Source organism: Chelonoidis abingdonii, chromosome 10 (genome assembly GCF_003597395.2).
Source record: "Chelonoidis abingdonii isolate Lonesome George chromosome 10, CheloAbing_2.0, whole genome shotgun sequence".
Taxonomy (NCBI): domain Eukaryota; kingdom Metazoa; phylum Chordata; order Testudines; family Testudinidae; genus Chelonoidis; species Chelonoidis abingdonii.
Window position 1 is genome coordinate 18,763,343 of NC_133778.1, and position 26,780 is coordinate 18,790,122.

Below are 26,780 nucleotides of genomic sequence, written 5' to 3' on the forward strand. Positions count from 1 at the left end.
TTAGAAATCTCTGAATAAAGAAGAATCTCATAAAAATATTTTTTTCACGTTTGTACCAATCTATTGCTATTTCTAAAGAGTCAGGGACAGTTGTAAATGGTTATATTCCCTCCAGCACAGCTGTCCGTTAGGCCCCATCTACATTTAAATGCAAGTCTCTATTGTGTCTGCCTAAGCCTTAATGTAATTTGGACCTAATCTTGGGCTCCCATTGCAGCATGTTGCCGTGCTGTAATCTCTCTGTGTGCTTTCATTTGAAAAATATGATTTAAATGGCATGTGGGGTCATCAAAGGTTCACATTTACCCGGATGGCTATGTTCAAACAAAATATTTGTCCCACTTTCAGTACAATCAGCCTGCTGGATGTGTGGGCCTCATATGCCAGCCACAGGATCCATATTCTCCTTGACTAGTCTCCATACCTTCATATAGACTCAACTGTATCTACTGAGGCCCAGAGTTGCAAAAAACTGTGACATGTAAATCATGGCTGTATATGCACCAGCTACTGTAATGCATATATGACTGAAGATCCCAGAGTTTGCATGATGAAGGGAGGCAGGGATTTCTGATGGATTGCACTGAGCTAGCTGGCATATAGTACAGCAGCTGCTGGGCTTTGAGGACCTCTGCAGTGTGGGAGGTGTGCGTGACAGGATGGGGAGGGTGTTATCTAGAAACATAGCTTTTTGGGGAGATCTCCCATTGTTTCAGCTGCAACAGTGTAATTTAGACAGGGCCTGGGCATTCTTAGCACTTTTTTGTCTGGATCGGCTCTGGGCAGTGTTAGACAGCTCAGTGGTAAACACCTCTGTGCTCTGTCTACAATATGGCTACAGTGGTGGGAAATCTCCCCAAAATATGAGCATACACATAGCCTTGGGATCCAGGCTGCACGTGGAAAAAGAGTTGCACTGTCCATGTAGCCTTTGCTGTCTTTCACACCTTTTCATGATCCGTAGAATTTCACTGGAACCATATTTGCAATAATGCCCTCTTCCTCCCTGGTGCTGGCTACTCCTATTGCTGCTCTCAGAGCAGGAGGGAAAGCAGACTCAGCAGAGCCACTATATATTCTCCCCTGCCATGTAGGAGGGTGGGAAGGGGCAGGAAATGGGTGATACTGTGGCTCCGCCCCTCCAGCACGGCAGACAGCATCGCTGTGCTGGGTGAAGTACACTGCTCCAGGCATAGACTTGGTGCAATTTACTCCGTCTCCAGAGCAGCGAGAGAACCAGGAGGCAAATTGTGGCAATAAAAGTCACAATCTCCCTTCTGAGCTGCTTTCAGGGCAGGGCAAAAACCTGCTGCCCCTTACTCAGAGCCCATAGCAAGTAAGCAGCTGTCTTAAGTATGGGGCTCTAATCCCACTAAATGATTTTGATAAACATGGCCTTTCAGGGACTATCTACCTTCCACTCATTTTCATCACTGAGCCGGCTCTCAGCTCCTGCTGTGGCAACTCAGCCCCTGCTCTCCGGCTCATAATTCAGCGGTGTGAAGTTATGCCTGTGAACTATGAGATTCCAGGGCATCTAAATACAAGTGTGTATTATATTCATTGGAAGTGCATCTCATATCAATCCCACTTACAGGGGCTACAGCTTTTTTATTTGTTTTTTAAAAAGCTCCAAAATAGCTTCTTAAAATACACCAGAACACAAAGCAAAGATTGCCAGCGCCATCATCCAAAGGTATTCTTTAAAAAATCATTTCCCATTAATGCTGAGAATGAACCCAGTGCATGGTTTATAGCTGGAGTCAGAATTTACCCAAAAGGGTAGTTAAGACTACAAGCAAGTCCTATAACTCAAAGAACTGAAACCTGCCCTAATGCCAAAGTGACTGCTAAACGAAACCAAGAGCAGGTTGGGGAAATATGTTTGGCTGTGGTGAGAGCCATGTCTCAAAACACTGACGTGGGCAGGAAGTGAAGATGGATTGAAGATTGGCTCTGAAAGGAGAACAGTCACCTCCTTTCTAAACAAGACCATTAATGCATTCCAGCTTCATGGGAAGGAGGCAGAGAACATAACATATTTAGTCTTTTAGTTAAAAGCTTAGTACCAGCCTGTTTTCATTTCTTCTTCAAGATAAAGTTTGTAGTACGTCTAGCTCTTGTTCAACGACTGCCTCAGGACTTCACTATGTGGAATTTTACTCTGCTCTGAAATGCATGAGTCCCCTTTCCTCACATTCTATTATTTTTAGAAAATCTTTATCTACTGGAGCAAGGTGTGTTTTCTCTGATCAAAATATAACTCTGTTAGGTTTTCCAATAATGCATTTGCCATTAGGCAGGAATGTATCTAGGGGGTTGGTGATGGCTGCCTTTGAAGATCACAGCCAGTCAGGATCGGTGCAACCATTTAGGCGGACTAGGCGGTTGTCTAGGGCGCCAAGATTTGGGGGCACCAAAAAGCGGTGCCCCCCAATTTTTTTTAAATGGTTGAGCAGCTGCTGCTGCTGGGACAGAGAGGGAGTCTGAGCTGCCGGAGGCAGTGGCAGCCGGCAGCCCAGGGCCCTCCCTGGGTCAGGGCGCCGCCGCGGCAGCTGGCAGCCCAGGGCGCCCCCTGGGTCAGTGTGCCGCCACGGCAGCCGGCAGCCCTAAGGGCCCCCGTGGGTCAGGGCGGCCAGCGTGGCAGCTGGCAGACCAGGGGGTCCCCTGGGGTCAGGGTGCCGCCGCCGCAGCCCAGAGGTTTGGGCTGCCCACGGCGCGCTGACCAGGGGAATCCCTGGGCCGCAGGCAGAGGCTCAGAATCCCTCTCCCTCCCAGAGCAGGGGCTCCAGCCTATGCCAATTTTTCTTGTTGCCGCGGGGGGGGGCCGGTGGGGTGGGCCAGAGCGGGGGGGGGGTGCGGCGGGGGCCGGGGGGGGGGGGGGGGGGTGCTTAGGGGGGGCGGGCGGGGGCGGGGGGCGGACGTGTGGGGGCGGTGGCGTGACGGCAGCTGTCATGAGTATTGCGAGTCTAAAACTCTCTATGTCACCAATGTTGCAAGCCCTAGCGAGGACGTACTGCGAACACAGTCAGCTTCTGTAGAAAGTGGGGAAGGCTACCCCGCCTGGCTCAGCTCCACGTCAGCCCCAGTGAGGGCATGGAAGGAAAAGAGCCGCTCAGCAGTGGTCTGGTGAAGCGGAGGAAGAAAGAGGACCCCGATGCTCATGCATTGGCAAGGTAAGCAAAGTGCTTCCCCACAGCTTGGCTCAGGTGCCTGTGCTCCTGCCCCCTTGGTCCTGGCTGGCCCTGCTCCTGCTACCCTTGTGCCTGGATGGCTGGAGACAACAGCAGCCTGCAGAGCTGAGCTGCCCCAGTGCCCCCAGGCACCCCCCAGACCCCATCCCCCCACAGCCCTGACCCCAGAGCTCCGAGCCCAGTCCCTCTGAGCTGGAAAGCCAGTGACCCCATCCTCCCCACAGCACTGAACCTAACACAGTTATTGCTCTTCGCATCCTCTTGACTCTCCAGTTTCTGTGGCCAGTGGGTGAGCGAAGCTTCTCAAGCTCAAGTTGATAAAAACATACATGCGAACATCAATAGTTGCCAACAAAGACTTGTTGGGCTATCATACCTTGTCACTAGAACCTGACATTGCTCACAGCATTGACTTGGAGGAACTTTGTTTCTAAATTTGCTGAACTTAAAGCGCGGAAACATAAATTCTAAATTATATACGTTATTCTTGTGACCGTGTATTCTCTGTATAATGTATGTGATTGGGGGGGGGGGCGCGGACGCAAGATGGAAGTTTCGCCTAGGGCACAAAATATCCTTGCCAACCGGCCCTGCAGCCAGTCTCCAGGTAACAAGGCCAGTAGAAAATCTGAGAGCCATGGATCACGCAGGCATTAAAAAGGAGGAAACTCATTCAGAGTGCTGGCAGCCCTCACAGGAAGGACATCCGTTCCATGCTCAGAGGTAATGAAGGTCTGCTAGGAACCCCACATGGGTAAGATCAGGGCCGACCTGTTGCAGACAATCTTTCCTAGTCACTAAGGGCTTGGCTACACTTGCAAGTTGGGCGCTGGCGAGGGGTTACAGCCGCTGCAACTTAGCAGGTGTCTACACTTAAAAGATCAGCCAGCGCTGCAACTCCCTGTTGCAGGCGCTGGCTGTACACCTGGGTTTGCTTCCGGTGTAGCGAGACCAGCGCTGGTGATGCAGCGCTGGTCATCAGGTGTGGACACACCAGCGTTTTTATTGGCCTCCAGGGTATTAGGACTTATCCCAGCATTCCTTTTCAGCCTCTCTGGTCATCCGCTTTGCACTCCACTGCCCTGGGCTCAGAGCCTGGGGAAGAGGAGGAGGAGGAGAGGAGGGAGGAGGTGTAGAGGAACCGAGAGGGAGGCTACTGAGGGTTTGAGAACTCCCAGGAGTCATGCAGGCAGGAGCTATTTTCCAGCCAGGAAGAAGCTAGCCAGTTGCAGCTGCTGGGACTTGTAGTGAGGAACCAGCAGAGGAGCCTATTCCTGGTAAGAAGCTTATTATAAGGATCAAATGTTTTAGCAGGGGGGCTATGGCTGCCTGCAAGCATGCCTAGATGTGGAATAGCCCATTGATTTCCCTGTAGCTGTTCTTTGCTTTCCACAAGCCACAGAAACCCATGGCTTCCAGAGTGAAGCAACCCCCACCCCTTCCCAGGTGAGCTGCGTGTGCAAGATGGCCTGAGAGTAGCTGCTGTGGCAGATGTGGGCGTAGGTTCAGTGTTATTTCCCTGTAGCTGCTCTTTGCTTTCCACAGAAGTCACAAAACCCCATGGCTTCCACAGTGAAGCAACCCCACCCCACCCCTTCCCAGTGAGCCACGTAGCAGCCCCCCCTTCCACTGTAGCTGGTGTGGCGGAAACTCGCCATCTCTATCTGCAGCTGCGGCCTCTCTGTGCTATGCTCAGAATGTGTAAATGATGCTACAAAAACTCTTAAAAACCATGGCAGGCTCTGTGCGCAGGCTTTTCAACTCCTGCGGTCCCAGAGACACCCCCCGCCAACCTCCCGGTCTCACCTGGGCGCCGCCTGACATCCAGCCGCACCTCGGTCTTCGTAGCCGGATCATAACGATTCATCTCTCCTTGTATTTATGTTACAAGTGATCCCGCTTGTGAAGTACTCGCTCGATCGCCTTCCAGCACTTCTGTAAACGACTGGCAAAGCGGTTCATGAGAAATAACCATGCGGAACTACGAAGAGACTGGCGATGGTCGAACACGACAGGTTAGGCAATCTCGTCCTATTCGTCCACAGAACGGCCCCAGTTGCTCGACCGCGCCGGCGGTGTGGGTAGTTAGAAAAGAGTGGCAAAGACCTGGCAAGGGTACCTAAGAGAAACCCATGATAAAGGTATGGCAAGCGTCTGCCCCCAAGAGAATAGTGACCTATATCTCTATATAAATATCATCTATGCCGAGCCATGACTTAAAAAAGAGTGGATCGATATAAATAAGAGCACTCAGCCTCTCACCTTCCTTTCATGTTTTACTTTCCATAAGCTCATACAAGAAGTCTGTATCTGGCATGAGATAATAAAGATCTCGAAGATTAATACAGGTGCATCGACTATTCATTTTTGATTGGTTATGGATAGAAATTGCCAGCTCTGCCTGGCTTTCACTGTGGTTCCTGAGTCCCTGACCGCAGTCCCGTCCCACTTCTTCTTCCGCTGCGGTGGTGTGTTGCCACCTCAATGTGTTGGATACGCCAGGTATGTCGCTCCCTGCAAGCGCTCATGCTGTTGCGAAACTGCTGCTAGAGTCCCACCAACAGCTTTGGCTGTGCCCTCAATCCCTCAAAAGCTCGCCTCTGCATTTTAGCATGCTCCACCCCCGCTGGGCTAGCTATTCCCTTGGACATACTGGGCTGGCCTCTGAAGGCCAGCGTCAGGGCCTTGGTGGACTTCGAGGCTTCTGGTTGGGCTGTTTCTCGCCTCCTGCAGGCACGCCAGGCACCTGAATGGCTAACAGCGCTCGCGCGTAGGGTTGGATAAGCGGGGGCTGGGTGGAGACAAAGGGTGTGGCGCTAGAACCACTGGCCTATACAGAGCTCCACGCTGGGGTTGCCAGCAGGTGCTGCCACCGATGCCCATTGTGGACTGAAACAGCTCGGAGCCAGGCGTGACAATGTGTGGGAACTGTGTCGCTTAGTGTTGGTCTCAGAGCTCAGGACTGTGGCGTTTGGGCAGTGGCCACAGCTCTGTGCCAGGGACCGGGTGGGGAATGGCCTGGTGGTGCGGCAACCGTGGGGTATGTATTGAGCATGGAGACACGTAGACGTTGATGCAGAGTTGATTTGGCAGAGCGTTTTTGTGGTCGTCGTTGTCTCTTCTGGGCGTACAACTAACAACCCCGGCCCGGCCGCCGCTGCTAGAGCGCCTGGCCTGTCAGGCACGTGGTTGTCGGCGGGACCGGAACTGGTGTAGTTGTTGACTCGAGTCACGTCATGTGAGGGTCCTGGGCAAGCAGAGGCGGCTAGCTTGGCAACCCCCAGCGCCCTGTATTAGTAGCCCCAAAACCCCTCTACTCCGGGCGACCTTGTAAATAGCCGCGGGAGCGCTGCAGGGAATGCAATGAGGGAGGCGGGACTCGGCGAGCCCTATTGAAGGACCGGTTGGCAGAGGCACTGGAGCCCGGACTCTAAAACCCCCCTCACTGTCCCAGGCGCTCACGAAGGGGGACTTCATTTAAGTGCCCAGAGCTCCGGCCAGAGCCGCCGGCCTTGCCGCGCTTTCCTGCCGCGAGCTTCACTCAAAGCGTTAGGGACCAATGGAGCAGACCCCAGCTGGCGGACAGAGTAAGTTTAAAAAAAAATAAAATAAAATAAAATAAAAAGTGCCTAAGGTGCGGGCCCTCTTAGGCACGGGGTCCGATTCCCTGCAGCACGGAGGCGTTCGCTGAAAGGAGACATAATGTACCCCCCACCCTTCCGTCCCCTCCCACAGCGACAAAATGGGACGAGGTGCTCTGTGGGATAGCTGCCCACAATGCACCACTCACAACAGCGCTGCAACTGGTGCAAGTGTGGACACACTGCAGCGCTGGTCGCTGTCAGTGTGGACACACTGCAGCGCTGGCCATACACAGCTGTACGACCACAGCTGTAACTGCCAGCGCTGCAAAACTGTAAGTGTAGACAAAGCCAAGGTGGTCAAACAACACAGTTCTCCCTGAAGTAAAGAGAAACCGGTCAAGCACTTTTCTTTAAAAAACTCTTCAACTGTCCTCCTCTATCCTACTGGGATGAGACAAGCCCACATCCCCCTGGCAACAAGCCTAACGAGCATCCTGCACTCAAGCGGTGACAATTAGGAGCACCTGCAGAGCATGCACAACAAGGAGAGGGCAGTTTAAAGAGGTGAAGCCAGCCACAGAACAGGGGGGAAGTTTGCTTTAGGGAAGAGGCAGGCTGCTGGAATGTCTAGACCAAGACAGTCATCGGCTGCCCTGCAGGCCTGAGAGGGGCTCTAGATGTCTGCTTTCTGTTGGTGCCCTGTAGCTGGATCTGAGAAGCAGCACCAATGACTGGAGATAATTAAACCCAGAAAAGACCCTGGGAGCAAGCTCAACTCCTTCAGGGAACAGTGAGCTTACCTGCGAGTGGGGATTTGGTGGTCACGCAGGGGCAAGACCTGTAAAGGACTCACAGCTGGCTGACTATACCTCCTTCTTCTACCCTGCCGAGTCACTCCAGGTGATGGCAGGCCCTTGCCCAGCCCCTAACATCACAGGGCAGGTAATACACTGTTCTAAACCTACCATTTCCCCTTCTCTTGTGGTTCCACAAAGTCATCCAGGGCAGCTTAATCTTTGCTGATGAGCCAGTATTCTAGCGTGAGTTTATTACCAAGCCTGATGTCTTGTCATTTAACATTACTTCATATCAATCTTGATTATCTTCCTCATTCCTTTGGTTCTTTTCACCTATATCATTCCTCATTATGCCTCTTTAATTTTATCCTGAGTAATCATTTTTCAGCAGCTTCTATAATTTCTTAGCATTCCTTATTTTTTATTAATATTAACCCTTATTAATGTTCTCATTTATCCATTGCTTCAAATGTATGTAGCCTTATTTTGTGAGGTTTTCAGTCAAAGGGAGTTGAGAGCACTGAATACCAGGATCACACTCAGCCATGCTCATGCTCTCTAGATGTATTAAACTAATTGCTTCACCTCCCCTATTCCAGTTGTGGGTTCAAATGCCAACAGCTGGGCATTGCCCTGAGAATTTCAAGGGGGATGACTGATCACAGAAGAGGTTGGGAGCAGCATTCAGTTATTTAATTAGACAAAGGGCTAACAGTCATGCCTGGGTGAGGCGTGGAATGTTTCTTGACATAGTATTTGGAGTGTAAGAGGGTGGACTTTGAGGCTCTTTGATCTCTGATCTCTCACTAACATTATCCTACTCTCTTAACAAAACAAACCAAAAAAAGGGGGAAAAAAATCTCCTTTTGGGCTTAGGTGGGAGATTTTAGGCTGTATCCTGATAGGATCTTAGCTCTACCCTCAAAAGTATTATATAATGTGCTTAGAGAGAGAGAACTTGCATTCAAGTGATTAAATGTTTTGTCCACCCTGAACAGCAGGTATCTTGATAAATAAGGAATAAACATTTAACAATGAGAGTAATTCACCATTGGAACAATGTGCCACAGGTTGTGGTGGATTCTCCATCACTGACAATTTTTTAATCAAGATTGGCTATTTATTTTCTAAAAGATCTGCTCTGGGAATTATTTTGAGGAAGTTCTCTGGCCTGTGTTATACAGGATGTCAGACTCACGAGATGATCATAAATGGTCCCTTCTGGCCTTAGAATCTGTGAATCAATACTTTTAACTCTGGATTGGGAGATGGGCTTTTACATTTTGAACATGTTCAAGTTTTAAGAGTTATGGCTTAGCAAGCCATTAAGAAAATAATAGTAGTTAAACTATGAATCAATTGTGAAAGAGCTTATAAAATACAGTTTTAGTTTATAGATGCTTTCAGGTAGTAAAGTGTGATTATTGGGATAACTTAGGAAATCTCGTCAATCTAGTTCTAGTAGTAACTCAGCTGGAGCAGTGATCAGAACTCCAGGATTCCTGGAAGTGAGTATGTGTTCAGGCCACTAGGTCATCTTCCTTCTGCACCATTCGGTCTGTTAACACATGTAAGTGCTTTAGTGTTGCAGTACTAGTCTTCTCGCCTTTCCCCAGGCCCCTGACACCTCTATTTTGAAATAATTTCCATTGTCCTCACATAAATACCAAGAAAATGCCAGATAACTGGGGACTGGCTAGCTGGTTCTTGCTCACGTGATCAGTCTAACTGATCACCCTGTGTGGGATCAGGAAGGAACTTCCCCCAGGAGTGATTGGTAGTGACCTAGGGTTCTTAGTACCTTCCTCTGCAGAATGGGTGCAGGTTGCTTGCCAGGATCATCTGGGTATATCTCACTCAATGCCATTGTAGGGGCCTAAGGCTGTGGTTCATCTCAGTCCCTCCTATTTTCTGCCCATAGCACATAACAGTCTAGTCTCCTGAGGCCTGTACTACCTTTGGTCTAATTTCAGTTGTTGGGAATTGATGGGCAGGTACTGGGTGGTGTTGGTGGTGGCCTGTGATTTACACAGGGCAATCAGATTAGATCGTCTGATGGTCCTTTCTGGCCTTAAATTCTATGGCTATGAGTAATTGTCCAGAATGTAAAAACATTATTGTGAAATAAACAAGTATAATTTATTTAAATCTTTAAACATGTTAAGCTACCCAGGTATTATGTGCAGTTGGGTAGGGTGTGGCTCATCCAAGTGGCTTACTCCTAATACACACATCTAGAAATTATTGATGATTAAAAGAAAGCTGATAGCTCTGTCTGGTTCAGTCTAGTTAATGGTACAAGAGCTCAGTGCTCACATTTGAGGCCAGATTTTCCTAAAAGCTCAGCACGTTGGGAGATTTTTTGACATTCTGGCCGTAAATCACAGTGGGAGCTGCTGGGTGCTGCACATTTCTAAAAATCTAGTCACTTATTTGGGTGCCTAAAGAGCTTTAGAAAACGGGGCCCTAGTTGTGGGTGCTGGCCACTTGATAGTCTGGCCCTAGCAGCCCCAAGCAAGGCAGGTTTATGACACATTCCTTGGGAGATGGGTGCAGTCCTGGGCTGTGTTGTGGCCACTTTGTGCTGCACCAAAACTGCCTTAAAAATGGTATACCCAGCCCCTAGAGGGATCTTCCAGTGGCACAGAGCTAGCACAGCAGCTCTGGTGCTAGCACATCCTATGGCAGCTGGGAGTTACAGGGGTAGAGGCAGGAAAAGCACATCGCTGGGGCTTCTTTATACTCCACTGATCCCCAGTTCCTGTAATAGTCCCTTGAAGCAACCTGCCAGCTGACAATGGCCATAGCTTAGAGTGCAGCACTGGCCCAGCACATGGTTTCCCCAGGCTTAAAGAATCACATCAGTGCTTTAAAGGGGTACGTTACTTGGCTGCAAGAGAAGATGTGGGCTGGAATCGCAGACTGAATACATCTCCTCACTCAGAAAGCCTTTCTTGGTATTCAGCCTCAATTTTTCTCTTTCTCGGTATTCTCTCTATTCCTAGCTATAGCTCCTTATACCACATTAAGGGCTTGTCTTCAGGGCAAAATAACCACTCCAGACTAGCTCTCCATGTGGACACTCTTGTGCTGCACTACAAATGCCTTTGTGTGGTTTAGCTTAGTGCACTTCCAAAGTGGAAGCTATTTTGCAATGGCATTCCCATAGGAAGCTCTTAATAACTCCTTTTCCTTCCTCAGTATTAACATCCTTTGCATATTCACTTACTGTTACCATGTCCCACCCTTTGATATCACTTAGCCAGACTATACACATTGAGTTATCTTTGTCATCTTTCCTCATTAATTGATTTTTCCCAGCCTCCTGGCTATTTTTGCTGCTCGTCACTCACCTCTAGCCAATTTGTCAGTAAGAATTGGCCATAAACTCTCTTCTGTGTTTTCTTTGTAGAGATGTTCTGTGTCCAGGATTTCTCAACCCTCTCTGTGGTTTGGCTCAGGATCCCGGATGTTTTCCAGCTGGCAATGTGGTCTGTTTTTGTGATCTATCTCACTTGGTTTTTCAGTGTTAAGCGCCTTTAAGTAAATGACACACTCTTATCAGAGTCCTTGTTTATTTGTCACTGGAAGTGGTCCTCAACCAAGATCCAGGATCTAAACACTCTAAAACTTTGGGGAAGTTTAGCACTAGCTCTGAAACTTGCTGCTTTGGCTTGCGTCTCATTTACTAGGTTTTCCTGTGAGGCCATTTTAATATGAAATAAATGTTACAAATGATGCAACATTGCTGCCCTCTTCTGGGGGAAAAAAAGAAATTGGATGGGGGGGGGGAAGTGAAGTGCATACGTACAGATTAGGAAGAAATATTTTGGGATAGTGTTTGGGGAGAGAAATTATTTTGGCTAAGCAAAAATGAAGTTTGAGGACTGACTTCTGACTTGCACATGAAAGGTGCTGACTAAATGAGTGCCCAAGTGACTGCATAGTCTGGGATGGTACTCTCCTGCCTCGTTCATTAGCTCACACATTTAGGGTGACCAGGCAACAAGTGTGACAAATTGGGATGGGGGATTATAGGCACCTATATAACAAAGTCCCAAATATCAGGACTGTCTCTATACAGTTATGACATCTGGTCACTATAAACAGATTTCATCTTTGACTGGGATCCTGTAGATCTAACATGGCATTTTTCTTAGCATGGCTTCTAAGGTTAGGTCCCCTTTACCTGGCTTTTTGATGGCCAGTGGAGATCTTAAAACCATGACTCCAGGGATATTTCTTGCTGAATTTTTAGATCAATGTATTCAGGGACTTTTTCAGAGTTCAGTTTTTTTTTTTTTAGTCTGCAGTTTCTGTGTATTCAGATTTTGCTGATGCATCATCTTTTTTTGTTAAAAAAAAATATGGGCATTTAATCTTCAGCTATGTGAAACCTCACTAAATTCACTCAGTCTGCGTGGTTGAACAGTGCTGCTTTTTCAGTTATGTGAAGAAATGCCTCTGAATTCTGAAATGCTGAAACTCTTCTATTGCAAAGGATGTCTTTGAGCTTAGTGTACGGAGAGAGACAGCCGTGTCTTTGTAAAGGAGCAGGATGTTTGATTCCGTCTCCTTTAAAAACTAAGAGGACTGTAAGTGGATGGAGTTTCTACCCTGGGGTACACACAATGGACACAGTCCACACTTACCACCTCGGTGTCATTTTACAGCTGATAAACCTGACCCTTTCTCGTAAGCTTCGCTGTTCCTAGAGTTTCCTTGTGGCGCCTGTCCGTCCTACCCTCAATTTCCCTCTGCTTTTGAGAGGGCCGTTTGGACCCTTACATATATCCTGAATTGGCACTAACAGCCATTTGATTTGACATGTGATAATGCTATACCTCTTCAAGCTCTTGACATTGGATTCACTGAATGGAAGAGCCTACCTTTCTGTGCAGAGCCCTGAAACCTGCTTCCCTGTAGCAGAGACTAAAGGAGTCTATCCTGTCTGCCAGTTAAAGTCTACTTTGCACTGAGTGGGTGGAAGAGCTGCTTTTGTTTCCAAGTCTGCTGGTAAATGCACATTTTGTGGTGAGCAAAAGAGCTTTTTAATGTACTCAAATATAGAGCTGGCCAAAAAATAGGAACTGTTTCATGAACAATCTCAAGGTCTTGAAACTTTCATTCTATATCAGAACAAAAACAAGACCTTTCAAAATCCTTGTGAAAAGATATGGGCAAGAGACCAACCCCAGAATACCCAACGGCCTGGTGGGTAGGGCACTCACTTGGCTTGTGGGCAACCCAGGTTCAAATGCTTGCTCTGAATCAGGCAAGAAAGAAACTTGTTCCCAGTTCTTCCATATCCCAGCTGAGCACACTAACAAACTAGGCAGTGGGCTGCTCTGGGGTGGGTGTTTGTCCTCCTCTCTCTTCCCCCTCCCCCCGCAGAAATTCCATCCTGGACCATTTGAGCTAATTGACATCTTCTAATTAAATAAATAAAAGTTTCAACCAATCCCTGACCAGTTCTATTCAAATAGTCAAATATATCTGCTAAGCTGAAGGGCAGAGGGGGAAGCCAAATTTATGCTGAAGTCCAATTTTCAAACTAGGCATTGTTTGGTTTTTTTCCCTTTCTACTTCCACTGGAACTGACTCTCGAGAAAGGAAGGAGGAACAAAAACTGACAACTTCCTTTCTCCCAGGGAGGATCTAGGCTGTCTGGCTCTAAGATTGGTCCTTTCTTGTAACCCAATGTGTTTTAAACCATCTGCATTCCACTACCAATTTCATACACGCCTTCCTTGAAGCATTTCAGCACAAATGTCAAAGTCTTGGAGCTTCCTTATCTGCAGGAGTTTCATACTTGAGTGATGTGTATCAAATTTGCCATATCACAATCTGACACTAAGGATTTGACAGATGTAACTTCTATTAGAGTTGATAAACGTTATGTACATAAATCTACTGCACAACAGGAGGATAACAGACCTCTTATTCCTTGACCAGAATAGTGTCTCTCCAGGGAAATACCCAGGGCACTTTACACTGAAACATACAAAAAATTGACACTTCCAGCAAATAATGTGTCAAAACTGTAAGCCTGCTTTCAAAGTGGCTAGTTCCGCATTCCATAATCCCAGAGCTTCATAAATAGAGCTAGACAAACCAACAGCCATTTGTCAAACTGCATCAGGGCCGCCCGGGGGTCACGTGGGACAATTTGCCCCTGGCCCCACAGGGACCCTGCAAAGCACCCTGGGTTTTTGGTGGCACTTTCGCAGGTGCCACCCAGTGAGTACAAGCGCTGCAAGCGTTGGGAGGCAGGGGAAGAAATCACGACGGGTGACACTTAGGCTGCTCTAATGCCGCCGCTTCATTCTTTGGCGGCAGGTCCTTCCCTCTGAGAGGGACCCACCGCTGAAGACCCGGCCCTGCCCCAGGCCTCCTGAATCCTTTGGGCGGCCCTGAGCAGAGGTGGTGACGGCAGATCAAGCGTGAAGCTCAGAAAAGGATCTGTGATCCAGCCTATTAATGGCCCTAAAATTTGCAACCAAAGTTCTAAAGTCAATCTGTGGCCACACAGGAAGCCAGTGAAGTGACTGAGGAAGGCCGTCTCCATGCACCCTCTAATCACGAAGATTCTAGCCACAGGAAAACGTCCAAACGTCTTGGCAAAGCAAGAAAACACATCATGAGGCACAACAATGTGTAGTCTATCTGGTTAGCTGCTGATATTAAATCTTCCAAAAAAGTATTGGCCAAGTCAAACCGCGACAGACAGAATATCAGTTTGGTCCCGGATATGTGGGTTTGTGTCACTGCATACCTCGCTCGGGGCTGAGTTTACAGGATATGTGGGGGTAAGCACATGTGTATCTGCAAACACAATCAGACCAGAAGCTTTAGTGGGTTATGTATATAGGGATTTTTTTTTTTTTATGTAGATAGATAAATGCATACATGTTCTCAACTCTTAGTTCAGTGACTTCCTGTGTCATTTTAGGCAAGTCACTTGAACAGGCCGGGCCTGATTCTGATATTCACTTACACTGGGGTAAGTCAGGAGTAATTCTGTTCTGGTCAATGGATTTGCACTGATGCAAACATACCTTAAGAGAGATTAAAATCATACCTTCTGTGTCTCAATTGACTAGTGTAGACCAGGCCTGTCACTTTAACGATATAGCTCAGACATGTGGAAAAAGCCATACCCCTGAGCAGCATAGTTAAGCCGACCTAACCTCCAGTGTAAACAGCACTAGATTAATGGAAGAGATAGATGTGGATTACTTATGCCATTGGCATAGGTAGTGTCTATACTGAAGGGCTACACTTGTACCACTAAAGCGTTTTAAAGCGTAGATGCGCTCTGTTCCCCATCTATAAAATGAGGATAGATTTTACTCTCTCCATCTTGTCTTGTCTAATTAGTGCTAGGGCAGATATGGTATTACCACCCACATACGTCCCAATCCCAGCTGGACTCTCTAGATGCTAAGGTAATACAAATAATTAAGTATTCACACAAAATTAAAACCCAAATTCAGGCTATAATTCCAGAAACTGTATAAAACATTGGAAAGCACTATGAAAGCCTTCACATGAGTTGTACCTGAATGAAATTATACATATAGTGACCTTGCCAGATGATTTACCCACATAAATAAGATACACCTTTTTAACCACGTAAGTGATTACCCATTGGAACAAACTATCAAGGGAGTTGTATTCTCAGTGGCTTCAAATCAAGACGGGATGCCTTACTGGGAGATATGCTTTGGTCAAGCATAAGTTACTGGGCTCAGTACATGGGTGACTGGATGAAATTCTGTGGACTATCATGCAGGAAGTCAGACTAGATGATCTAGTAGTTTCCTCTTCAGGCAGAAAACCTATCATAGAGTAGGATTAATTCCTTTAGGGTAAATAACGTTCTATAACCTCAGCTCAAGATTATTTCCATTGTCATTTCAATGATAACAGTAAGGAGACAAATTTGTGTAGAAAGTAAGTGAATTTTGGGCTATAAGTGATGTCCTGAAATGAGGGCTGGTGGAGAAGAAAGTTTACCTGACTCCCAAAATGCATCTCAATATTTTATCAATTTATCCTTTTTTGAAATTCAAGTTTCCTACATATAACACAAGTTACCTTAAAAAGGGCATCTCAAGTGTCTTTATTACTTAACAACTGTGGTTCAGGAGATTAAACACACACAGCCAATTGCTAGAATGGTATCCTTTTAAAGAGATGTGTTCAACTTGAAAATCACATTACCTAGTATGAAAGGTGACCACACTTTAAAAATCAGAACGAAGACACGTGGGTGGGGTAATGCTTGCTTGGATTACAAAACACTCACACAGAAGGCAAAGGTACACTTTTTGTGCTGGAGTTGCTTCTGCCAACTTTTGACTCAGTGACACACAGGTTTCTCCAAAGTGAAGAATATTTTTCCAGTAACTAGGTGTCTGAATGAGTTATCATGAAACACTGAATAAGCGTCATTAATGTTCATTTTGAACACCTTTAATAGTGTCTGTAGTCATTTGATTTTTCCCTTCACTCCAAACACCGTTTGTCACACTGAATATTTGTTCCATTGCTGTGCGATGAGTTTGTTCCTCTGTGAAGACAGAAGAAATTCTACTTAGCATAGAAATGTCTTGAGCAAACATTTGTTGTTAAAAGGTTTTGACTGATAAACTGGGATGCTTCTGGTGTCCTGAGAAGTTCTTGAGATAGACACCAAGAGGACTGTGTAGGTGAAACAAAACCATATTGTCACTTTAAGTACAAGTCCAGGTTCTGCCAACCTTTCTTTGTAAAGACTATTTTTATTGAACTATTTATCCATATATAAAATTTTGGTCAGACTGTTTTAAAGAGTGCTCAGTCAGAAACTGGATATTTCAAAAACTACCATAATCAGTTTCCAAAAGTTCAAACTGTTGGCTTCTCTTTAATGTGCACTTACTTCTCTGCTTAACGCTGCAGAAGCAATGTTAATATGAGCCCATACTCTGATTATCAGCAGCCTGGTGTCTAGATTATTCCTACCCATGTACGGCATTTCTCACTGGTGATTAAATTACTGAGTCTTTTTCTGAATAATGGGAGCAGATAGAAGGGGGAGACAAGAACCTTATTCTCAGTAGCATAGGTGCTGACTTTTGGTTTTGCTGGTGGGTGCTTTCTACTCTCCATCCTCTTCCCCCTGTGAGAGACAGGTGAGGGCTTGGGGGAAGGGGGAAAGAGACCAAACAGGGATGGGGCTTCTAGGGGAAGAGGCCAAGTGGGGGCAGGACCTTGGGGCAGAGTGTGGGCGAGGCAGGGGCCACAGTCTGGGTGCTGGGGCCCACTAAAGATTAATTTGGCCTTGTGGGTGCTCAGCACCCACATCTTCTTAAAATAAGAGAACCTGAGTGTATTGGATGAGTTGGGGATCCTATCCCATTTAACTGGCCATATGCTGTGCCCATCCAATTCAGCCTTTGACTTCATCCTGTTCCACTCTTCCGTCTGACCACTTCATTAGCATCTGACCCCATTCCATCCCACAACAGCCTTATTCCCTATTAGCTCTGTTGTCCCCGTTCACACCATTTCTCCTAACCCTCTCTCTCCTCTGGCTGCTAAAGGCTCTGTGCTAGCACAAGTCCAGCCAAAGAAGCAGACCGTTAGATAGGAGGCATAGACGCATCCTGGCTGCCCCCATATCCAGCAGCTCCTGGTATTGGACTCGAGAGGAATAGTTTCAAGGAAAAGCTGCTTAGGAACTGCGTTCTTGTTGGGTCCATGAGACTCCAGTTGGACTGCAGGAATGGGTGCATTCTTGGGAGACTCAAAGTATAACTGTAACACCCAGTGCATGACACACAAGTCTGGGGCTTGGTTTTGATGGCTGGTGTGTGGGAAGTGACTTGAGCCCTGAACAGTTAACAAGTCAAATATGGAGGAGCCATAAATTAAACTGCACAGGCAGAAATTATTCTGCAGCTCCGTACACCTCAGTTCTGTAACAAGGACCACTGATCCCTGCAGTGCACTGAAGCTGAGTTCCGTAACAGTGGGAGATGCACAGAAACATTGAGCCAGGGAGGCTTTAGTGATCCGTGATCAGTGATGAGCTGCTAAAATCTTAACAACCTGTTCCCTATAAAAAGTTCTGATTCGAGGGATGTGCCACAGTATGTATTTTTTGTACCACTAGGGTTACCATATGTCCGTATTTTCCCGGGAGGAATTTTTAAATTTTAAAAATTCTGCCCAGACAGCGATTTAAGAACCGAAAAGCCTGACATCTCCAGGAAAATACAGATATATGTTAACCCTACCTAAAGTTCTTTTTAAAAGAGATAGGCCTCAACTGGAAATGAGCTCCATTTCACATGTGTGGGTCCCCGCCACTCCCTTGGGGTGTGCTAGGGTGACCAGATGTCCCAATTTTATAGGGACAGTCTCAATTTTGGGGTCTTTTTTCTTATATAGGCTCCTATTACCCCTCACCCCCTGTCCTGATTTGTTATCTGGTCACCCTAGGGTGTGCACGTGTGGGTCCCAGCTGCTCCCTGCCTCCCTCATTGAAGCAGGTGTGCAGGTTACTGCCCTGAGAACTGCCGGGCACCAGTGGACATGGGGCTGGCTGTAGACAGGGGCATGGGGCAGGGCTAGCTGGAGGCAGGGAGTGTGGCAGGGGCTGGCTGTGGGCAGGGGCTGGAGAGAGTGGCTGGGAGCAGCCTGAGCAGCACGACGCAGCAGGGAACCCACCAGGCAGCAGCAGGAGCCCCAGGGCCAGAGGTCCAAGGAGCAGCAACAGGGCCAGGAGGCAGCCCACATGGCTCTCGCAGTGCAGCGCCCCTCGGCGGCCGGGAGGAGGAATCACATGCTTCCTGACCAGAGCCCATTCAAACCTTCTCTCTCAGAGAAGCCAGTTAACAAGCGGTTCTAAAACAGCTTCAAAATTTAACAACCGGTTTCTGTGAACCGGTGCGAACTGGCTCCAGCTCATCCCTGTCTGTGATCTATGACAGCATTGATGGTGGTGTATTTTAGGCCCAGATCCACAAAAGTGTTTAGGTGCCTAACACATAGAGTGAGGTGCCAAAATCCTGGTTTTAGCAACAACCGAGATCTGTAAAACTTCTGCTCAGCGGCTGCGCTAACTTTGTAGCCCCCTCAATTCACATCACCCAAGTTTTTGCTGAAAAAGCTTACTAGGCACCTTTGTTTCTGCCTTTAGGCATGTACACTGCTGCTTTACTATAGGCATCTAGGTACCTACTGCCTTTCTAAGCCCCCCATATGATTGGCAAACCAGGGGAAGAGTAATTTCTAGACCAAGGAAAAGCCTTAGATCTAATCTGGATTTCAGTAAACCATTTGATATAGTTCCACATGGGAAATTATTAGTTAAATTGGAGAAGATGGGGATTAATATGAGAATCGAAGATGGGTAAGGAACTGGCTAACGGGGAGACTATCTCAGATACTGTTCAGTTGAAGGAAGGTTAGCAGTGGAGTTCCTCAAGGATCGATCTTGGGACCAATCTTATTAACATTTTCATTCATGACCTTGGCACAAAAAAAGTGGGACTGGGCTAATAAATTTGCAGATGACACACAGTTGGGAGATATTACTAATATGAAGGAGGACTGGAATATCCTAGAAGACTTGGACAGCCTTGAAAACTGGAGTAATAGAAAAAGGATGAAATTTAATAGTGCAGACTGCAAGGTCATGCACTTAGGGACTAACAAGAAGAATTTTTGCTGTAAAATGGGCTGAGGACTTAGCAGCTGAAAGTAACAGAGAAGGAGAAAGATCTGGGTGTATAGGTCCATGTGAAGTGGCTGTGGAAAAGAATTCATTAGGTGAGGTATTTTTAGTAGAGACAGGGAAGTATTACCTTTATACAAAGCACCGGTGAGACTTCATCTGGAATACTGCATGTTTAAGAAAGATTAATTCAAACTGGAACAGGTGCAGAGAAAGGATATGAGGATGATGACAGGAATGGAGAACCTGCCTTACAAGAAAATACTAAAGGCAGTTGGCTTATTTAGCTTAATGAAACAAAGGCTGAGGGGAGATATGATTGCTCTCTATAAATATAACACATGGATAAATACCAGGAAGGAGTTATTTAAGTTGATAGCCAATAGTGGCACAAGAATAAATGGATATAAACTGGCCATCAACAAGTTTAGACTTGAAATCAGATGAGTTTCTAACCATCAAAGAACTGGAGTTCTGGAAGAGAGTTCCAAAGGGGGCAAAAAACATAACTTGTTTCAAGACTGGGCTTGGTAAGTTTATGAAGGGGATGGTATGATGAGATTGCCTACAATGGCGCATGGCCCATCAGCAGCTGCTATCAGCAAGTATCTCTAAAGGCTGGAGATGGGGAAACCAGATGGGGAGAGCTCTGAGTTACCACAGAAAATTCTTTCCCAGGTATCTGACTGGTGGGTCATGCCCCCATACTGAGAGTCTAACTGATCATCATATTTGGGGTTTTGAAGGAATTTTTCTTAGATTAGATTTGCAGAGATACTAGGGACTTTTCACCTTCCTCTGCAGCGCCAGTGGCGGATTAGCCACTGGGCTAACGGGGCTTGTGCCCAGGGTCCCTGGAAAATTGGGTGCCCCCATGTCCCGACCCACTCAGCCTGCCCAGCACTCCTGCTGGGAATCTCCACCCACCTGACATTCCTGCCGGGGGAGCAGGAGTGCTGGGTAGGTGGAGCGGGGCAAGCGCCCAACCCCACTCACTGGCAGGAGCACCAGGTGTGTATGTGCAGGCAGAAAGGGTGAGGAGGGGCCCTCACTTGCTCTGCCCCAGAGCCCCACAAAACTGAAATCCTGCTCTGTGCAGCACTGGTCACCTGCTGGTTTGAACTAGACTAAATGTTAGCTTCTCTGTAACTTGAAGTCTTTAAATCAAGATCTGAGGACTTCAGTAACTCAGCCAGAGGTTATAAGCCTACTACTGGAGTGGGTGGGTGAGGTTCTGTGGCCTGCGATGTGCAGGTTAGACTAGATGAGCATGATGGGCTCTTCTGGCCTTAAAGTCAGAGGTGCTCCTTGATCTAAATCACTTATGGGTTCCAATCTGATAGGTATGATTAGAGGCCTCCTAACTCCACACAAAACAGCCAGCAGAGGGAGACGAACTAGCCTTTTTTCCAATAGTTAGAGCACTCACCTGGAATGTGAGAGGCCATCAGTTCAAATCCTTCCTGTGCCTGGTGAGAGGGGATTTGAACAGGGATCTGTCATCTCTCAGGTTGGTGTTCTCACCACAGCCATAGGATATTCTGATGTGGGGCTCCCTCAGTCTCTCTTGGAGAAGTTGTTTCACTTAATTAAATATTAATTAGGTCAGAGTGAGTGACTATAGCCCAGGGGTTAGAACACTCCCCTAAGGGGTAGCAGATCCCTGTTCAAATCTCTTCTCTTCTCAGCCAGAGGAACTTCAACTGGGTTGAGGGGAGTTGTCTCACATCTCAGAGCCCTAATCACTGAGCTAAAGGCTCTGAGGGAACTGCTGCTCCTTCTCCTGTTTTGTGTGGAGTTAGGTGGCCTCTGAGCATGCCTATTGGATTGGGTCCCACACATGATTTAGCAAAACCAACAAGGAGTACTTGTGGCACCTTAGAGACTAACAAATTTATTTGGGCATAAGCTTTCGTGAGCTAAAACCCAGTTCATCAGATGCATGGAGTGGAAAATACAGCACATGGGGGGAAAAATGGGAGTTGTCTTGCCAAGTGGCAGAGGGCTGGCGGGGGGCAGTTCTAACGAGACAATTCAATTAAAGTGGGATATTATCAAAAGGAGGAAAAATCACTTTTGTACTGGTAATCAGGGTGGCCCATAAACAGTTGATGAGAAGTTATGTGAGTAACAGTAGGGGAAAATTAGTGTGGGAAAATTAGTTGTTGTTTTTTTTTTTTTAGTGACCCATCCACTCCCAGTCTTCATTCAGGCCTAATGCAATGGTGTCCAGTTCCATGCAATGGTGTCCAGTTCCATGCAATGGTGTCCAAATTAATTCCAGTTCTGTAGTTTCTCGTTGGAGTCTGGTTTTGAAGTTTTTTGTTGAAGAATTGCCACTTTTAAGTCTGTTGTTGAGTGTCCAGGGAGGTTGAAGTGTTCTCTGACTGGTTTTTGCTAATACAAACTAACACGGCTACCACTCTGAAACCTGTCACACACGACATAGCTAGCTGAAGGCCTATTTTCTCCTTCTTCTTTCCCCGGGCGCGACCCCGCCCCCCCTCCGCTTGTGCCCAGCTTTTGGATCACAGCAGAGACAGTGCCTTCTACAGGTCCTATCTCCAAGGGGAGCCTGCTCTCAGACTCTCCACTGGCTAGCTTAGTGGCTCCGGTCCAATGTGCTGACTTTGTGAATTGCTTTCTAGTGTGTCTGGCTGGTCTACACTACGCATTTAACCAATTTTTAGCAGCATTAAACCGATTAACCCGCATCCATCCACACAACGAGGCCTTTTTATTGATATAAAGAGGCTCTAAAACCAGTTCTGTACTCCTCCCGATGAAAGGAGTAGTGCTGAAATCGGTATTACCATATCAGATTAGGGTTAATTGGGCGGCAAATCGATGGTATTGGCCTCCGGGCGGTATCCACGGTGCACCACTGTGACCGCTCTGGAAAGCAAATTCGGATGCACTGGCCAGGTAGACAGGAAAAGCCCCGCGAACTTTGAATTGCATTTCCTGTGTGTGCCAGCGTGGAGCTCTGATCACATGTGGGATGCAGTCCCAGATCCAAAAGAGCTCCACATGGATCGTTGGAGATACTGGATCTGATCGCCGTATGGGGAACAATCTGTTCTATCAGAGCTCCGTTACAGATGACAAATGCCAAGCATTTGAAAAAAATCTCCAGGCTATGATACAGAGTCCACAGCACAGTGCTGTGTGACAGCATAACGGAAACCAAAGACTCAACGGACGCTCATGGAGGAAGGACGGGGGAATGAGGACTCCAGCTATCCACAGTCCCCACAGTCTCCGAAAAGCATTTGCATTCTTGGCTGAGCTCCCAATGCCTGTAGGGTCAAAGACTTGTCCAGGGTGTTTCAGGGTATATCTTGTCAATTACTTCCCTTTCGCCAGCCCCCATGAAAGAAAGGGAAAAAAATAGTTTCTTGATTTTTTTCAATGTCACAATATGTCCTACTGCTAGCTGCTGGTAGATTGGTGCTGGGCAATGAACAGCAGCATCCTCTTCGTCCTTCCCCGGTGGCAGACGGTACAGTGCAGTAAGGACTGGTAGCCGTCGTCGTCATCAGCTCGTGAGTGCTCCTGGCTGCCTCAGGAGTCGGCCGGGGCACCTGGGTAATAAATGAATGACTCTGTTTTTCCTGGCAGATGTACAGACAGCTGGTAACCATCTCATCATACGCAACGGGGCTAAACTCTCATTAGCCCTCCTTCTGTCGTAAAGAAAAGATTCTGTATGCCTGGCTTATCATAGCAGCTGAGGCTGCCTCCCCTCATTATCTCTAAAAGTCAGCGTTTCTTATTCCTGCATTCTTTATTACTTCACCCAAATGGGGGACCCTGCAACAGTAGCCCAGAAGGTGAGGAAGGAGGGAAGCAACAGGTGGGGTTGCTGCAGGACACCCCCTAGATTGCCATGCAGCTCATCATTTCTGTGGGATCTGAACATGGAGCGGCTGTGCTCTGGTTCTCTGATCCACTGGTTCTCTAGACACTTGCCCCATATTCTAGGCAGGACTGACTCATTTGTAAATACAACATTTTGTTTTGTGCCCCCGGCCGACCTCAGCGAAGGTCAGCCAGGAGCACCCATGACAGCAGTAGACATCAAAACGACTGATAACCATCATCTCATCGCCAATTTACAATGGCACAGCAGATGGTACAGAACGACTGGTAACCGTCTGGCTACCTGCAAAGGCAATGAATGCTGCTGTGTAGCGCTGCAGTACTGCCTCTGTCAGCGGCATCCATTACATATGGTGACAGTGACAAAAGGCAAAACGGGCTCCATGGTTGCCATGCTATGGCGTCTGCCAGTGCAATCCAGGGAAAAGGGCACAAAATGATTGTCTGCTGTTGCTTTCACGGAGGAAGGAATGAGTGACGACATTTACTCAGAATCACCCGCGGCACTGTTTTGCACATCATGATTGGGATCTCAACCCAGAATTCCAATGAGCGGGGGCGACTGTGGGAACTACAGGATAGCTACCCACAGTGCAACGCTCCAGAAATCGAAGCTAGCCTCTGTACATGGACGCACACCACTGAATTATTGTGCTTTGTGTGGCCACGTGCACTCGACTTTATACAATCTGTTTTACAAAACCGGTTTATGTAAAATAGGAATAATCCTGTAGTGTAGACGTACCCTCTTTCCCCGTTCATTGAGTATGGAGCCTAGGTGCCCAGCTCAGGCCTTGTGACTGTGACTTTCTAGGTGCATATGTCCCTTTGTGAATTCAGGCCTTACTTCCCACAAACCTGTGTTTTAAAGAATGAGGCAGTATCACTTTGCCAGAGGATCCGGTACTGGCTTGATACAATAATCAGGGGATCTCACTGCAGTATTCAAGGTCTGTGCATCAGGCCACTGTCTCCCAACTGCTGGGATAGGGTGGTGGTATAGTTAGTAGGAGTGGAAATCAAGAGAATAGATAACACTGACATGGGGAGGCGTGGGCGGGAAAGGAGCAAGTACTAAAATGTGTGAGACACTACAGCAGGTTGGAGTGAGAAGGAAAGAGTGGTGGTGAGGTGAGATGCACAAAGGCTGCAGGGGATGTGTTCAGGGTTTTGTCTGAGGAGAAGCTGATGGCTATATATTTGCAGCACCTTGCTCAGACAAGCACCTGGCAAGCACCTTCTCACTGAATGAATGGTTAAGGCAGTGGAAATATAATCATCCCTAGCGAATCCTCTCAATGAGCCTCATCTCTAATTTTAGAGAGACAAGAGCTGTTAAATTTCCATGTCTGTTCAAGCCTGAGTTCAATTGCTACTAGTGACTGTCAAGCAATTGTTCACTATCCCATTACCTTCTGGTTCCATCTCAGATACGTACGTAGCCACAAGGTGTGTGTAACAGTCTGGACCCTTATGTTCACCACTTATAGTCTGGTAAAAGTGTGCCTTGAGAGGTATCATTTGCTGATCATTAGTGTCCTGGTAATGTGTGTGGCAACACTGGATGTAAAGCGATAAGATTCTAGTGCATGACATTGCTGAGACATGCTCCAAGCTTAGAAAAGCAGGTACAAACCAGTTCGTCAAATGGACCATCACCTGGTTAAGGGGCTATTCTTACCAGGCAGAAGGGTGTGAGTGAGAAATTTACATCTTGGGAAAGGAATAGCTGGGGGTTCCCGTGAAAACAGACTTTGTCTCCTGAACTGCAGCTGGAGATGACTTTCAAAGAGGACAATAACTGTAAGGGGTGAGAACAGAGGACACACGTTCTCTCTTCCCTTTCTTTCTGCACACAACATCCACAGCACCTCAAAGACAAGGAAAGGAACATTGGACTGAGAGGGATCCCGGGTGAAAAGCATCCAGCCAGCAAGACTGTGAAACCAGGTGGTGAGAGAGACCTTTGCTTTGAATTAATTTAGCTTGTTAAGTTAGGTATTAGTTGTTTTACCTTTATTTTCTTGTAACCAAATTCTGATTTTTAGGCCTCATTACTTGTAATCACTTAATCAATCTTTCTGTAGTTAATTAACTTGTTTTATTTTATCTAAACCAGTGTGTTTGGATTGAAGTGTTTGGGAACCTCCATTTGAGACAACAGGGTTTGTGCATGACATCACAAAATCAGTGCAGTGTAGGTTGTAGGTGGAATTGTGTAGAATAATTTCAGGAGAATTGGAACTTCTGACAACATGTCACTCAAGCCTTCATTTTGTTTCAGAAATTGCTTCACTTTGCTCACCGAATTAAGCTGGTAATTTCTCAATCTGCAAATATCATTAAACATTTCTAAATGAAGAAATAGCCTCTCCATGTTAATATCACCATGGAAAGCTTCACTTATTGGGACAATGTCCTGTTTCAAGTCATTTGCTGCATCAGTTATATGCTTCTCCAATTTTACTGCGAATGTAAATCTTTCTGTTGGAAAACCTCTGTTCAATGGCAACTTTGCAAGCATCAATGATCCTGACATATATTTGATGAAAATACTCTTTGGGGTCACTGAAGGTGTGAGGAAGGCTTCCATGGTCAAGCCATCTCAGTGGCTTGCATTTTCTCGGGAGCGTAGGATCATCTAAATAAAGATTTCTTGCCTTCTTTACTGTTGTTTCCCAGAAGTAATTGTATGATGAGTCAGTGCACATTCTGCTCAACACCTCTTGCAACAGGCCAACTTTCTTCGTAACGCTTGCCAATGACCTGTTTGGGCTTTGAATTTTTGCATTAGCTTCTTCTACAGAACCCTTGGCTTTCACAAGAACTGTTAGTGTAAAGTACGTTGAAAAAGATTGAAGCTGCTTTGAGAATCCACTGTATTTTGAGCCAAATTCATAGGAAGAGTAACTAAATTCATCTATGCAGTTTATTATGGCCTCATAGTTGTGGTTTAATGCTACTGATCCTTAGTGTCCATCTTGGTGGGCACAATGGTCATAAAGAAGGCTCTCCTTCACTCTGAAACTATCTGAATGCTGCCATATGCTTTGGTGACTCCCTGAAGGCATTTGATGAGATCTTTCACCATCGAAAACATATAACAACACTCTTGAATATTATGCAGGGCATTCTGTGTGGCAAGGTTAAGGGAATGTGCAGTACAGTGCACAAATTCTGCTCTCAGCTCTCGATCCTTCACTCTGGCTTGGACCTCAGTAAATTTGCCAGACACATTACTGGCTCCGTCGTAACACTGCTGCCAGCAATCAGAGAAGGGCAAATCACACCTGAGAACTGGATCTTCCACAATTTTGAAAAGAGAAGCAGCAGCCATTGTGTCAGTTTGGTAAAACCCAATAAACTCCTCATAAATCTCCCAGTTATCACTAGAAAAGAACCTTAAAGAAAAACTTACTAGTTCTTTTCTTGACAATGTGGTGGTCTCATCCATTACAATGGCATAGAACTCTAAAGCCTTCATCGCTTGCACAATTTGTCTTAGTGCCATCATTGCCATCGATTATATTATTTTGTTAATAACCCATGTGACAGCAACTTTTATTTTGTGCGACTAAGCCACTGTCTCAATTCC